Source organism: Phyllobates terribilis, unplaced genomic scaffold (assembly GCF_046119375.1).
Source record: "Phyllobates terribilis strain yellow unplaced genomic scaffold, ASM4611937v1 Scaffold_3__8_contigs__length_932513732, whole genome shotgun sequence".
Lineage (NCBI taxonomy): Eukaryota > Metazoa > Chordata > Amphibia > Anura > Dendrobatidae > Phyllobates > Phyllobates terribilis.
The window spans coordinates 838,932,037-838,949,143 of NW_027362763.1; positions in this window are offsets into that span (position 1 = coordinate 838,932,037).

Here is a 17,107-nt window from a genome sequence, read left to right on the forward strand (position 1 = left end):
TATGACACGATTCCTCCCAGTCCTTGGATAATACTCCACACTGTTAGCTCAGGGAGTCTATCTGACCTGTGTTTAGCTTCCCTCCTGATCTGAATTCTGTTCCCTTGCCTTCTGTGAGATACAGATCACACACCACCTTTCTCTTCGGCTCCAGCCAGACAACAAACAACTTCTCCACAATCCCCCTGGGGCTCTGCTAAACACTCCCTGTCTCCTGAGACTATGTTAATCCCTCTAGTTGCTGGATGCTTCTGGAGCACAACACTTCCTGTCTCCTGTGCTTGTGTTACTTCTAATAGTTGCTGGATGCTTTTGAAGCAACAGCACTACTTTTGCATGTCACATGATCCTTAAAACCACACCAATATGTATTTAAAAGGGAACTGAACTTTCAAAATAGTTTTTTTAAATCAACAATACAAGTGAATATCAGTGCTACATACCTGTACTGGGTATCCCGGGCTCTGCTACCTTCACCTCAGTCCGCTGATCTCTGTTGTGCTCCACGTTGGCAGGTTGCCTGGCATGACTCAGTCACGTCATCCCGTTAATGCTATTTAAGGCCCATTATGCCACATACATATGTCTAAGGATTCAGTCTTTAGTGTCCTGTGCTTGGTGTGATCCATCATACGTCCTCCAAAGCTCTGATTCTGTATCCGTCCTTGCTTTGTTCCACCACACCAAAACTATTAGTCCTGAGTTTCCTGCATGTGCCACCTCCTCAATCCCCATGTGCCATTCTACCAGCTGCACCAATATCAACCAATGTACATGGACCCACCTGACATGAGGCTTAATGGGTCCACTTCACAAGGTGAGCCATGCAATAAGAACATTTATGGTTCATCATATCAGAAAATTGTGCTTTATTTTCTACCTTTATGAAAAAATCCCTCCACTTGCCTCTTAAACTCACCATTAACTCTGAAAAAAGCAGTTCAACTATGTATTGCTCAAGACAAGACATACAGCAAGCACAGTGAGGTGACAATTTACACCTCCTATTATAATGTATTACAAGTAGTGTTGAGTGAGCACTAAAATGCTCGGGTGCTCGAAGCTCGGGCCGAGCTCGCCGTGATACTCGGGTGCTCGACACGAGCAACGAGCCCAATGTTAGTCTATGGGAGACGCGAGCATTTCTGCGGTGGCAACCCCGGCAGTCTTTTAAAAGCCTAACATGTGCCCAAAACGATAGTGACAGTGCTCAAATGACATGGGGACAGCATGGGGATCGCCCCAGGAAGCATTTCTGACCCCCAGGTCACTGCGGTCAACAACATGGTCAGAGGTATTAAGCCACTTTTAAGGGCTCAAAATAAAACGTTCAAAAAAGAAACTGAAACTGCTTTCCTGTGAAATATGTTAAGGAAGTTCCTTTCCAGGGTAAAGACTTGTGTATAAGGTAAAATAAATAACCCAAAAAAAAATACTCCTCCACACCTTGGGCTATGTTCACAAGTAGCATTTTTTAAGCGTTTTTGCACTTTTGTATTGCTTTCAACCGTGACAAATGCATTCACCGGGAAATGTCATTTTAACATTTTACAACCTTATCTGGCCATGTGCTGTGTGACACATGCATACAGTGCTGAAAAGACATGGGAACAGCATGGGGAAGACCCCTGGAAGCATCTCTGACACCCAGGTCATTGCCTAAAAGTGTGCCCATCAGAAGTCATCCTTGCCGCATCAGAAGATGCAGACTTGCAACTATCCCTGTGCAAGTCCTTCTCCCAGAGCAGTGTTCAATTGTACCTCTCCCATTCCTTGCAATGCAAGCGCAAGTATGAAGCCTGCCACCCACCCACCCCCAGGCTGCAATACCATAATGCTTGCTTACACTTGAAATTGTGCCTTTTAGGCATGTGGAGGCGGAATCTGGCCACCACATCATGGCTGTGTTGGCGGCCTGGTATCCATACTCAGTCCTCAGCCGCCCGGCGGCCGGGTGTCCACACTCGGTCCCCAGCCGCCAGGGGGCGACCGGGTGTCCATACTCGGTCCCCAGCCACCCCGCGGCCGGGTGTCCACACACGGTTCCCAGCCGCCCCTATTTCTCCTGTCAACTTCCCCCCACACACTTTTCTTAGCCCAGCCTGCTTTAGGGCAGCATTGGACGAGCCCACCAGAGAACCAGACTCCTCCGGTGGGCCCTGGCTTCTCCATCAGGGGAGTTGAGAGTGCCAAGGTGAGGAGTATGATGATGATAGAAGATAGCATCTGCTTTGTTTTCTTGGAATGCAAGTGTAAGTGGGCAGCCTGCCACCCACCCACCCCCAGGCTGCAATACCATGCTGCTAGCTTGCACTTGAAATGGGGCATTTTAGTTTGGAGGAGGCTGAAGCTGGCCACTACCTCATGGCTGCTTCGGCAGTGAGGTATCCATACTCAGTCCCCAGCCGCCCGGCGGCAGGGTGTCCACGCTCGGTCCCCAGCCGCCAGTGGGAGGCCGGGTGTCCATACTCGGTCCCCAGCCGCCTCGCGGACGGGTGTCCACACAAGGTCCCCAGCCGCCTGGGGGCGGCAGGGTGTCCATAAACGGTCCCCAGCCGCCCTATTTCTCCTGTCACCTTCCCACACACTTTTCTTAGCCTGGCCTACCTTAGGGCAGCATTGGATGAGCCCACCAGAGAACCAGACTCCTCCGGTAGGCCCTGGCTTCTCCATCAGGGGAGTTGAGTGTGCCAAGGTGAGGAGCATGATGATGATGATAGAAGCTAGCATCTGCTTTGTTTTCTTGGAATGCAAGCGTAAGTGTGCAGCCTGCCACCCACCCACCACCAGGCTGCAATACCATACTGCTAGCTTGCACTTGAAATAGGGCCTTTTAGTTTGGAGGAGGCCAAAGCTGGCCACTACCTCATGGCTGCTTCGGCAGCGAGGTATCCATACTTAGTCCCCAGCGGCCCCTATTTGTCCCGGTGTGCCTTATACATAAGATTAAGCGCGCATACTAAAACATTACCTGTGCCCTCCCCAGTGCATTTAGTGGGAAGGACAGCCTATTCTGCTGTAGTGTGTGCATGCCAAACCCCTGTTCATGGTACATGCGAAGATGCCTCCCACCCTGCACCTGTCATTGCAGACTTGCAACTATCCCCGTTCAAGTCCTTGTCCCAGGGCAGTGTTCAATTGTACCTCTCCCATTCCTTGCAATGCAAGCGCAAGTATGCAGCCTGCCACCCACCCACCCCCAGGCTTTCACTTAAAATTGGGCCTTTTAGGCATGTGGAGGCAGAATCTGGCCACCACGTCATGGCTGCGTTGGCGGCCTGGTGTCCATACTCAGTCCCCAGCCACCCCACAGCCGGGTGTCCACACACGGTCCCCATCCGCCTGGGGGCAGCCGGGTGTCCATAAACGGTCCCCAGCCGCCCCTATTTCTCCTGTCAACTTCCCCCCACACACTTTTCTTAGCCCGGCCTGCTTTAGGGCAGCATTGGACGAGCCCACCAGAGAGCCAGACTCCTACGGTGGGCCCTGGCTTCTCCATCAGGGGAGTTGAGAGTGCCAAGGTAAGGAGCATGATGATGATGATAGAAGTTAGCATATGCTTTGTTTTCTTGGAATGCAAGCGCATGTATGTAGTAGCGGCTAGGCCTGAGGTGGTCAACGTTTTGGCCCATATCCTACCTCCTCCGAGGATTGCTGGATGTTTTCCTGCTACTATCCCAGTTCTATGAGAAAGCTTCAGGTGATAAATGATGGATGAGGTGGTGGCAAAGGAGAAAGAGCAGGAGGAACAGGGACCATTCACATCAATATCAGGCCAGTCAACCACATATGTCTTGTAGGATATGTTTCTGTAACAAAAGGAGCGGTTCGGCTACACAGTTATAGGGGATACAGTGAGTGCAATGCCTACCAAAAATTTTGAGGCACTCCAATGCCCCTTGGAAATGAGATGGAGGTCAGAGGGCCTTAAATAAACAGTTTTTTCCATTTATAGCAACTGGGTCTCCTGTACACTGTTGGCCTAAGCAGTGAATGGAAGGCTTTCCAAAAATTATGAGGAACTGCAATGCCCCTTGAAACGGACGTGGATTACAGCGTACTAAAAACCTTCTACCCATTATTGGGGAGTGGGTCTCCCTTAGTTTTCGCCTTTGCATTGAAAAGCAAAAGCTGACTAAAATTAGGAGGAAATGCAATGCCCGTTGGAAGAGTCATGGAGGTTAGAGGTAATTAAAAACAACATTTCAATGCCCCTTGGAAGAGCTGTGGAGTTTAGAGTGGCTTAAGAAGACGCTTTTAAAGCCCCTTTGAAGAGACGTGGAGGTCACAGTAGCTTAACAAGATGGTTTTAATGCCCCTCGGAAGAGACGTTGAGGTCCCAGTAGCTTAACAAGACGGTTTTAATGCCCCTTGGAAAAGTGGTGGAGGTCACAGTAGCTTAACAAGATGGTTTGAATGCCCCTTGGAAAAGTGGTGGAGGTCACAGTAGCTTAACAAGATGGTTTATATGCCCCATGGAAGAGACATGGAGGTCCCAGTAGCTTAACAATACAGTTTTAATGCCCCTGGGAAAAGTGGTGGAGGTCGCAGTAGCTTAACAAGACGCTTTTAATGCCCCTCAGAAGAGACGTGGAGGTCCCAGTAGCTTAACAAGACGGTTTAAATGCCCCTTGGAAAAGTGGTGGAGGTCACAGTAGCTTAACAAGATGGTTTTAATGCCCCTTGTAAAAGTGGTGGAGGTCACAGTAGCTTAACAAGATGGTTTTAATGCCCCTCGGAAAAGTGGTGGAGGTCGCAGTAGCTTAACAAGACGCTTTTAATCCCCTTCAGAAGAGACATGGAGTTCCCAGTAGCTTATCAAGACGGTTTTAATGCCCCTTGGAAAAATGGTGGAGGTCACAGTAGCTTAGCAAGATGGTTTTAATGCCCCTTACAAGAGCCATACAGTACAGCATGTTAAAAATATTATTCCCATTATTGGGGAGTGCGTCTCCCACAGTCTTTGCTTATGCCTTCCAAGCAAAAGCTGCCAAAAATTAGGACGGAGGAACTTGCAATGCCCCTTACAAGAGCCATGCAGTACAGCATATTACAAACATTATGCCCGTTATTGGGGAGTGGGTCTCCCATAGTCTTTGCTTATGCCTTCCAAGAAAAAGCTGCCAAAAATTAGGATGGAGGAACTTGCAATGCCCCTTACAAGAGCCATGCAGTACAGCATATTACAAACATTATTCCCATTATTGGGGAGTGGGTCTCCCATAGTCTTTGCTTATGCCTTCCAAGAAAAAGCTGCCAAAAATTAGGAGGAAATGCAATGCCCTTTCAAAGAGTCGTGGAGGTTAGAGTTAATTAAAAACAACGTTTCAATGCCCCTTGAAAGAGCTGTGGATTTCAGAGTGGTTTAACAAGAAGCTTTTAATGCCCCTCGGAAGAGATGTGGAGGTCCCAGTAGCTTAACAAGATGGTTTTAATGCCCCTTGGGAAAGTGGTGGAGGTCATAGTAGCTTAACAAGACGATTTTAATGCCCCTCGGAAGAGATGTGGAGGTCCCAGTAGCTTAAAAAGACGGTTTTAATGCCCCTTCGAAGAGCTATGGAGTTCAAAGTGGTTTAACAAGTGTAACGGGTCTGGGAGGCGGAACCTCTGAGCAACTATATAAGGGGGCGGTCCTTGTAAGGAAGCGGGTGGCTCCCAGGGAAGACGGGCAGGTAATCACGGCAAGTGACAGGGACAGTCTCTGGGTAGAAGGGCAGGTAGTCACGGCAAGTGACAGGGACAGTCTCTGGGTAGAAGGGCAGGTACTCACGGCAAGTGACAGGGAGAGTCTCTGGACAGGCAGGTGGTCACGGCTAGTGACGGCAGAGCCTCCAGGTAGGCTAGCAGGCAGGTAGCAGGTGAGCGCTCCTAGGTGAGCAGGCGAGAGTCTCTGGACAGGCAGGTGGTCACGGCAAGTGACGGCGGAGCCTCCAGGTAGGCTAGCAGGCAGGTAGCAGACGAGCGCTCCCAGGTGAGCGGGCAGGCTGGTCCATAGACAGACTGACAGGTGTTGGAAGGCAGACCGTCGGACCGCAGGCTTGCAAGCAGGTAAACGGATATCTGGCAGGTATCAAGCAGGAATCTGGCAGGTGACTGGCAGGTAACAGGCAGGAATCTGGCAGGTGACTGGCAGGTAACAGGCAGGAATCTGGCAGGTGACTGGCAGGTAACAGGCAGGAATCTGGCAGGTGACTGGCAGGTAACTGGAAACAGGACCTGAGGGCTGAAGCAGAGTGAAGGCTTTGTAACAACATTGCTCGGGCACCTCCATTTTGGAAGAGGTGCCTTATATATGGTGAAGTCCTCCGGCCATTGGCCGGGGACTCCTTAGGACGGCGCGCGCGGCCCCTTTAAGAGAGGGGGAGCGCGCGCGCGCCCTAAGCACCGTGGCCGGGAAGCAGCGCGCGCTGCCAGCAGAGCGGGAGGAAGACGCCGGGCACAGAGCGGAGGGATGAGGGGAACAGCGTCCCTGCCTAGCAGGAGGCAGGGACGCCGACGCTACAGTACCCCCCCTTTAGGCCCCCCCTTTTTTAGGCCAGAGAGAAATTTATCAAGGATGAGAGGGGCATGGATGTTCTCCCGGGGCTCCCTCGTTCTCTCCTCAGGACCAAACCCCTTCCAATCTACCAGAAAAAAGGTTTTTCCTCTTACCCTTTTGGTGGCCAGAATGTTCTCTACCTCAAACTCGTTCTCAGCGGAAACCGGAGCAGGAGGCGTACCTGTAGACTTGGAAAAAGAGTTAAGTACCACGGGTTTGAGGAGAGATACATGGAAGGAGTTAGGGATCTGTAAGTTGGCCGGGAGTTTTAATTTATAGGCCACCGGGTTGATCTGTCTGATAACTTCCAGTGGGCCGATGAACCGAGGCCCTAACTTGTAGGAGGGAATCTTGAGCCGGACATATTTGGACGAGAGCCAGACTTTATCTCCAGGACGGAATTGTGGAGGATCCAGGCGTTTCTTGTCTGCGTGTTTTTTCATCCGTTCGGACGACTGAAGAAGTGCGGATCGGGTACTCTCCCAAATGGAGGAGAATTCGCGAACGAGAGATTCCGCAGCCGGATTGTCCACCGAGGTGGAGACGGGAAATGGGATCCAAGGATGCTGACTGAAGACTACAAAAAATGGGGATTTGAAGGAAGATTCGCTCTCGTGATTATTGTAAGAGAACTCGGCCCATGGTAAGAGATCCACCCAGTCCGAATGGTGGGCATTAACGAAGTGCCGGAGGTAACTGGTCAGGTTCTGATTGATCCGCTCCACTTGACCATTGGACTGCGGATGGTAAGCGGAGGAGAAGTCCAGAGTGACGTCAAGCAACTTACATGTGGCTCTCCAGAAGCGTGAGGTGAAATGAACCCCACGATCTGACACGATGTGGAGGGCAGGTCATGGAGACGGAAGATGTGGCGGATAAAGTCTTTAGCCAGTTCGGGTGCAGACGGGAGACCCGGCAGGGGAATGAAGTGCGCCATCTTGGAGAAGGGATCAGCGACCACCCAAATGACCGTACAACCGGCAGAGACAGGAAGATCCGTTATAAAGTCCATAGCAATATGCTGCCACGGGGCAGCAGGTACTGGAAGAGGAAGAAGGCGACCGGCTGGCAGGTGTCTTGGAACTTTGTTGCGGGCGCAGGACACACAGGCAGAAACAAAGTCTATTACATCCTTGTGCAGGGTAGGCCACCAGTAATGCCGGGTAATGAGCTGGAGGGTCTTTTTCTGACCGGCATGGCCAGCTAGCTTAGACGAATGACCCCAGTGTAGGACCTTCTTCCGATCAGGTACAGTTACAAACGTCTTACCGGGAGGGAGACTATTTAGATTCACGGGAGCCACTTGCATTACTCTGGCGGGATCAATGATGTGCTTAGGTTCCTCCTCTAGATCAGACACCAGGAAGGATCGGGACAAGGCGTCAGCTTTGATGGTTTTGTCTGCCGGGCGAAAATGAAGAACAAAATCAAAGCAGGCAAAAAACAAGGACCACCGGGCTTGGCGCGGGTTAAGTCTCTGGGCGCTCTGAAGGTAAGCCAAGTTCTTGTGGTCCATGTAAATTATTACCGGGTGAAGAGCCCCCTCGAGCAGGTAACGCCACTCCTCCAGTGCCAGCTTAATGGCTAACAATTCACGGTCTCCAATAGAATAGTTGCGCTCAGAAGAGGAGAAGAGTTTGGAGAAAAAAACGCAGGTTACCATTCTCCCGGAAGATGACTTTTGGGTAAGTACCGCCCCGGCTCCGGAGGAGGAAGCGTCAACTTCTAGGAAGAATTGTTTGTTGCCGTCCGGACGATGCAGCACCGGGGCGGAGGAGAAGGCCTGTTTTAAGGAAAGAAAGGCCTCCTCAGCTTCGGGCGGCCATCTTCTGGGATTAGTACCCTTACGGGTGAGCGCAGAGATAGGGGCAGTCCGGGAAGAGAAGTGCGGTAAGAAGAGGCGGTAATAGTTGGCGAAGCCCAGGAACCGCTGAATAGCCCTCAACCCCTCTGGTTGGGGCCACTTCTGGATGGCAGACAGTTTCTCAGGATCCATTTGTAGGCCGGTTTGAGAGATTATGTAGCCCAGAAATGGAAGAGAGGTCTGCTCAAAGATGCACTTCTCATATTTAGTGTAGAGGTGGTTCTGCCTGAGCCTGAGCAGGACCTGACGAACATCCCTCCAGTGAGTAGGAAGGTCCGGAGAGAAGACCAAGATGTCGTCCAGGTACACCACCACGCAGGAGTAGAGAAGGTCACGGAAGATGTCATTGACCAACTCTTGAAAGACGGCAGGAGCGTTACAGAGACCGAAGGGCATAACAAGGTGCTCATAGTGGCCGTCCCGGGTGTTGAATGCCGTCTTCCACTCATCCCCCTGACGGATACGGACCAGGTTATACGCCCCACGGAGATCCAGTTTGGTGAAGATTCTACCCCCCCTCAGGCGGTCAAATAATTCAGGAATGAGCGGGAGGGGGTATTTATTCTTCACTGTAATCTGGTTAAGGCCTCTATAATCTATACATGGACGGAGTGAGCCGTCCTTCTTTTTGACGAAGAAGAAGCCTGCTCCCGCCGGGGAGGTAGATTTCCGGATAAATCCCCGGGCCAGATTCTCCACAATATATTCTGACATAGACCGGGTCTCCGCTGCGGACAAAGGGTAGATACGCCCACGGGGAGGAGTAGAGCCGGATATCAGGTCGATTGGACAATCGTATGGTCTATGAGGGGGTAATGTCTCTGCTTCTTTTTTATTGAAGACATCCGCATAAGACCAATAGGGAACCGGTAGACCGGGTAGACTGACTGGGGTAGGAGAAGGACGAGCAGGATGAACGGGAACTAGACAAGTCCTATGGCAGTCTTGTCCCCAGCGAAGGACTTCTCCGGTCTGCCAGTCAAGCACGGGTGCATGTTTCTGGAGCCAAGGAAGGCCTAACAAGAGTGCGTGAGAGAGTCCAGGCAGAACATGAAAGGAGATGCTCTCAGCATTCCCACCTGCAGAGTTATGGATTCGGTGATGAGTTGGATGGGATGTGGTAAGAGGCCCCCATCCACGGCGGCGACAGATAAAGGTATGGCCAGAGGTTTGGTGGGAATGCGGTATTTCTCTACCAGAGACTGAGAAATGAGATTTCCAGCAGCTCCTGAGTCAAGTTGAGCCAGTTCGAAATAGCGGTTCTCTCCACAGGTGATAGAGACTGACAGCATCAGAGATGCAGAGGGTTTACTTTTGTCTAGGGCGACCTCTCTGAGCGATCCTAGACACAAGCGTTTCCCGACCTCTCTGGGCAGGAACGGATCCGGTGCTCCTTACTGCCACAGTAGAAGCAGCTCCCCTCGGCACGGCGTAAGTCTTGACGGGTTTTGACCATCTTGGTCTGGTTGACCTGCATAGGCTCAGGTGAGTGTGCCTGGGGAGTAACGGAGGGAGTGACGGGTTTCTGGAAGGTGGGGGCTAGACGTGGAAACCTCCTCTCACGGGTGACCTCTTTGGCACGCTCCTGGAACCGTAGGTCAATCCGGGTGGCAAGAGTTATTAGGTCATCGAGAGTGGTAGGAATGTCCCGACCGGCGAGTTCATCTTTAATACGGCCAGACAGACCCTCCCAGAAGACAGACACCAGAGCGTCGTTATCCCAGGCCAGCTCCGAAGCAAGGGTACGGAACCGTATGGCATATTGGCCCACGGTGAGATCTCCTTGACGGAGGCGTAGCAGAGACGATGCGGATGAGGTCTTCCGTCCGGGTTCGTCGAAGACTTTCCGGAAAGCCGTGAGAAAGGCTGGCAGGTCGGACACCAGGGGATCTCCTCTCTCCCACAGAGGATTTAGCCAAGCCAGAGCCTCCCCCGTGAGGTGGGACATGATAAAGGCTACTTTGGACCGGTCGGAGATAAACTGGTGGGACAAGAGTTCAAAGTGCAGGGTGCACTGGTTTATGAAGCCCCGAGCTTGAGCGGAGTCACCTCCGAAACGAGGAGGTGCTGAAAACCGGGGTCCGGGACAGGATACCATGGTATTGGTGGGCAGCGGCGCTGCCGGGTTGCGAGTCATGACACTAGCGGTGGTTGCAGGTGGAGCAGACAGAGTGTCCAGGCGAGAGTTGACACTCCGCAGGTGACTCAGGATGGACCCCTGTTGGGACCTCTGACTGGACAGTTCATGACATAGGTCCGAGAGCGAGGGAGCTTGGGTGCCACCGGATTCCATGGCCCGAGCAAACTGTAACGGGTCTGGGAGGCGGAACCTCTGAGCAACTATACAAGGGGGCGGTCCTTGTAAGGAAGCGGGTGGCTCCCAGGGAAGACGGGCAGGTAATCACGGCAAGTGACAGGGACAGTCTCTGGGTAGAAGGGCAGGTAGTCATGGCAAGTGACAGGGACAGTCTCTGGGTAGAAGGGCAGGTACTCACGGCAAGTGACAGGGAGAGTCTCTGGACAGGCAGGTGGTCACGGCTAGTGACGGCAGAGCCTCCAGGTAGGCTAGCAGGCAGGTAGCAGGTGAGCGCTCCTAGGTGAGCAGGCGAGAGTCTCTGGACAGGCAGGTGGTCACGGCAAGTGACGGCGGAGCCTCCAGGTAGGCTAGCAGGCAGGTAGCAGATGAGCGCTCCCAGGTGAGCAGACAAGAGTCTCTGGACAGGCAGGTGGTCACGGCAAGTGACGGCGGAGCCTCCAGGTAGGCTAGCAGGCAGGTAGCAGACGAGCGCTCCCAGGTGAGCGGGCAGGCTGGTCCATAGACAGACTGACAGGTGTCGGAAGGCAGACCGTCGGACCGCAGGCTTGCAAGCAGGTAAACGGATATCTGGCAGGTATCAAGCAGGAATCTGGCAGGTGACTGGCAGGTAACAGGCAGGAATCTGGCAGGTGACTGGCAGGTAACAGGCAGGAATCTGGCAGGTGACTGGCAGGTGACAGGCAGGAATCTGGCAGGTGACTGGAAACGGGACCTGAGGGCTGAAGCTGAGTGAAGGCTTTGCAACAACATTGCTCGGGCACCTCCATTTTGGAGGAGGTGCCTTATATATGGTGAAGTCCTCCGGCCATTGGCCGGGGACTCCTTAGGACGGCGCGCGCGGCCCCTTTAAGAGAGGGGGAGCGCGTGCACACGTGCCCTAAGCACCAGCAGAGCGGGAGGAAGACGCCAGGCACAGAGCAGAGGGGTGAGGGGAACAGCGTCCCTGCCTAGCAGGAGGCAGGGACGCCGACGCTACAACAAGACGCTTTTAATGCCCCTCGGAAGAGATGTGGAGGTCCCAGTAGCTTATCAAGACGGTTTAAATGCCCCTTGGGAAAGTGGTGGAGGTCACAGTAGCTTAACAAGATGGTTTTAATGCCCCTCGGAAGAGATGTGGAGGTCCCAGAAGTTTAACAAGACGGTTTTAATGCCCCTTGGAAGAGCTGTGGAGTTCAGAGTGGTTTAACAAGACGGTTTTAATGGCCCTCGGAAAAGTGGTGGAGGTCGCAGTAGCTTAACAAGATGGTTTTAATGCCCCTTACAAGAGCCATACAGTACAGCATCTTAAAAATAGTATTCCCATTATTGGGGAGTGGGTCTCCCACAGTCTTTGCTTATGCCTTCCAAGCAAAAGCTGACAAAAATAAGGAAGAGGAACTTTCAATAATGGCAACATGGACCACGGTCACCCTGTTGGTATAGTGGTGATGGAGGCTGAGGATAAGGAGAAGAACATAAAACAGCCGAAATGAGGAAGCGTATACCCATGTGTGGGTGTGAAGCGGTGCATGGGAATACACCTCCCGAAATAACACAGTGGATTTAACTTTATGTTACTCTGCTGTCATTTGGTGGTGATAAGATGTCTGACCCAATCCAGCCCTTGTTCATTTTGATAAGGGTCAGCTTGTCAGCATTGTCAGTTGACAGGCGAGTGTGCTTATCAGTTATAATTCCCCCAGCGGCACTAAAAACACACTCCGATAACACGCTAGCGGCAGGGCAGGCCAGGTCCTCCAAGGCTTACAGATCGAGTTCATTCCAAGTGTCCAGCTTGGATACCCAATAATTAAAAGGCACAGAGGAATCACGGAGGATGCTGGTACGGTCAGCAAGGTACTCCCTCACCATCTTTTGAAACTTTCCACTACCTGTGAGAGTACCCTGCGCCTCAGGGTCTGTCCGAAGGGAGGGTCTGAGAAAACTGTCCCAGAACGTTGACAGTGTTCCCCTGCCTCTGCTGGATTGGAGTTGCGTCTCTCTCGCATGTATGCCCTGGTTGGGCAACGAACTGTGACCTCTGCCGATAACGTGTTCAGATGGGAATTTTTTTAACAGTTCTGCAGCAAGGGCCTTCTGGTACTGCCCCATTTTTGTAGACCTCTCCACCTCAGGAATAAGAGAGTGAAAGTTCTCCTTGTAGCGGGGGTCTAAAAGTGTCACCAACCAGTAATGACTGTCACCCAACATTTTGACAACGTGAGGGTCACGGTTAAGGCAGCGTAACATAAAGTCAGCCATGCGTGCCAGACTGGTAACGGGCAAGATTTCCGTGTCCTCACCAAGATGATGACTGACCATGCTCTCCTCCTCCTCCTCCTCCCCCCTGTCCTCAGGCCACCCACGCTGAACCAACGGTATGACAGTTGTACAGGTACTACCGTCTACAGCGCATGATACAAGTTCCTGTTCATCCTCCTCCTCCTCCTCCTTTCCCTCATTGTCCCCCAATGCACGTTGGGATGAGATGAGGCTGGGCTGTGAGTAATCGACCGCTACGGCTTCATGATCCATCTCATCATACTCTGGCTGCAATGCCTCCTCTTTAATTCTCTGCAGAGAGCGTTGCAAAAGACAGACAAGTGGAATGCTGATGCTAATGATGGCGTCATCGCCACTCACCATCTTGGTGGACTCCTCAAAGTTTGTCAAGATGGTACATATGTCAGACATCCAGGTCCACTCCTGAGGTCTTATGTGTGGAGTCTGACCTGAATATCGACGGCCTTGTTGCAGCTGGTACTCCACAACTGCTCTCTTCTGCTCACAAATCCTTTGCAACATGTGGAGGGTAGAGTTCCAATGTGTGGGAACATCACACACCAGTCAGTGTGACAGATGCTGCAAACGCTGCTGCAACACAGCAAGGGCGGTGGAAGCTGTAGCCGACTTGCGAAAGTGAGCTGACAGGCGGCGTACTTTAACGAGCAGATCTGGCAACTCGGGGTACGATTTAAAAAACCGCTGAACCACGAGGTTAAGCACATGAGCCAGGCATGGTACGTGTGTGATCTCGTCTCACCTCAGAGCCGCCACCAGGTTACGGCCATTGTCACACACAACCATGCCTGGATGTAGGTTCAGCGGTGTCAGCCACAGATCTGCCTGCTCTTTCACAGCTGTCCACAACTCACAAGCAGTGTGAGGTTTCCCACCTAAGTTTATGAGTTTCAGCACAGCCTGTTGCTGCTTGGCGGAGGCAGTACTGCAGTGCTTCCAGCTTGTAACTGATGTGTTGATATCTGAGATGGAGGCTGAACATGAGGAGGAGGAGGAGGATGATGCACAGGAGCTGTACACTGTGGGGGCAACTCTAACTGACATAGGGCCCGCAATCCTCGGTGTCAGGAGGATGTGTTCCGTCCCAAGGTCCGACTGGGTCCCGGCTTCCACTATGTTTACCCAGTGTGCCGTCAGGGAGATGTACTGTCCCTGGCCACTAGCACTTATCCACGTGTAAGTTGTCAGGTGGACTCTCCCAGTAACTGCGTTGTTGAGGGCACGGTAGATGTTTTGGGACACGTTCTTGTGTAGTGCGGGGATGGCACACCGGGCAAAATAGTGTCAGCTGGGGACCGAGTACCGAGGGATGGCCACCACCATAAGGTTGCGGAAGGATTCCGTCTCCACCAGGCTAAAAGGCAACATTTCCAATGCAAGCAGTCGTGAAATGTGAGAATTTAGAACGTGGCCTGTGGGGCGTTAGCTGCGAATTTCCACTTTCGTTCAAAGGTCTGGGATATGGACAATTGAACGGTGGGGTGGGACGTGGATGTGGACGTTGATGCTGTTTCTTGAGAAACTGCCATAACAAGTGAAGACTGAGAGGAGGAGGCATCTTTGCATGCATTATGGACAGGGGATTCCCTTGCACACACAACAGGGGTTTCTATTGAACGCACAACAGCGGAAGAAGCAGTGCTGACACCCGCTGACACTGGTCGTGGACCCTGGGGTTCGCCCCGCAAAGTCCGGTGCTTTGCTGCCATGTGCCTGATCATGCTGGTGGTGGTCAGGCTGGTAGTTTTGTCACCCCTGCTGATGCTGGCATGGGAGGTGGTACAAATGCCCTTTTTGGGGTTATCAGCAGAGTCTTTAAAAAAATTCCAGACTCTGGAAGACCTACAGGTTGTATTGGCAACATCACTCGTGTTGTTGTTACGGGGAACTGTTGCCTGCCTTCTATGTGCGGCCACCACACTGCTTTTTCCTGCCTGTTGGGGTACTCTGCCTCCCTCACCCTGTGTGCTGCTGGCCTCGCTCTGCATGTACTCCTGCCACGTTGGGTCAGTTACTAGATCATCCACCACCTCCTCCTCTTCCACTTGCGCACAACGATCCTCCTCACTTCCTGGCAATTGTGTCTCGTCATCGTCCACCTCTTGTGACAGATTGCCAGCGTCAACTTCCTGTGTCCGTGGCTGTTCAAATATTTGGGTATTTGGGCATCGCTACATGGGATCTCCTCTTCCACCACTTCAAGCGGAGCAGGCGAGGGGCACAAATCTGGAAATGGACCAGTGAACAGCTCTTCAGAGTGTCCAAGTGTGGGATCAGTTGCTGTCTGACGACACTCGGCATGGTGGGAGGAAGGAGCATCAGGGTGAGGAGGAGTATGCGGTCCAGACTCACGGCTACTAAGATTTGACCGTGTGGAAGACAGACCGGAGGTGTTGGTGCCCAGGTAACTGGAAGTATTATCTGCTATCCAATTAATAACCTGTTCACACTGATCAGTCCGCAATACTGGTGTTGTTCTGTGCTTCCCAAGTAATTCAGTCAAGAAGTGGGAGCGAGAAGATGTGGCTGTTGGCTGTGGCACATTTTCACCTTGGCCACGGCCCCGTCCTCTGCACGCACCATCACCAGAACGTCCAGTTCCACGTCCCTTGCCACGCGCCTTGCCCAATGTAAAGGAAGTAAAATAGCTTACACTCGCACTATCAATGGAAAAAGGGTAATAAAAAGTAGATTAGAACCGTGGAAGAGGAAAACCACAGTTCTATTTCTCTGGCCTACACCCGACTCTTTTAAACAATCTGAACAATCAGGGAGAAACTATTACTGTTTTTCTTTACGGAAAAAATGCCAAAAGCTGAATAATAGAGATTTTTTACCGTGGAAAGGCAAAACCACGGTTAGATATATTTGCAGCTGAACAGTGAGCGACACACTCAAACTGTTTTTTTTTAGATACAAATGGCCCAAAAGTGGATAATACAGAGATTTGACCCGTGGAACTGCAAAACCACACGTCTATTTCTCGGGCCTACACCAGACTATTTTCAACAGATATATTTGTGTCTGAAAAATCAGGAGATACTATTAGTTTTTCTTTACGGCAAAAAAAGTCAAAAGCAGGATAATACAGAGGTTTGACCCGTGGAACTGCAAAACCACACTTCTATTTCTCGGGCCTACACCAGACTATTTTCAACAGATATATTTGTGTCTGAACAATCAGGAGACACTATTGTTTTTTCTTTATGGCAAAAAATGCCAAAAGCAGGATAATACAGAGATTTGACCCGTCGAACTGCAAAACCACACTTCTATTTCTCGGGCCTACACCAGACTATTTTCAACAGATATATTTGAGTCTGAAAAATCAGGGAGACACTATTAGTTTTTCTTTATCGCAAAATATGCCAAAAGCAGGATAATACAGAGATTTGACCCGTGGAACTGCAAAACCACACTTCTATTTCTCGGGCCTACACCAGACTATTTTCAACAGATATATTTGTGTCTGAAAAATCAGGGAGACACTATTAGTTTTTCTTTACGGCAAAAAATGCCAAAAGCAGGATAATACAGAGATTTGACCCGTGGAACTGCAAAACCACACTTCTATTTCTCGGGCCTACACCAGAATATTTTCAACAGATATATTTGTGTCTCAAAAATCAGGGAGACACTATTAGTTTTTTTTTTACGGCAAAAAAATGCCAAAAGCAGGATAATAGATATTTTTTTCCGTGGAACAGCAAAACCACACTTCTGTCTCTCTGGCCTACACCAGACTATTTTCAACAGATATATAATAGAGATTTTTTACTGTGGGACGGCAAAACCACAGTTATAATTTACTGGTGTATTCCAGACTGTTTTAAACAGATATATTAGTGTCTGAACAATCAGGAGACACTATTACTGTTTTTATTTATGGCAAAAAATTCCAAAAGCAGGATAATACAGAGATTTGACCGGTGGAACTGCAAAACCACACTTCTATTTCTCGGGCCTACACCAGACTATTTTCAACAGATATATTTGTGTCTGAACAATCAGGGAGACTCTATTACAGTTTTCTTTTACGGCAAAAAATGCCAAAAGCAGGATAATAGAGATTTTTTACCGTGGAACAGCAAAACCACAGTTATAATTT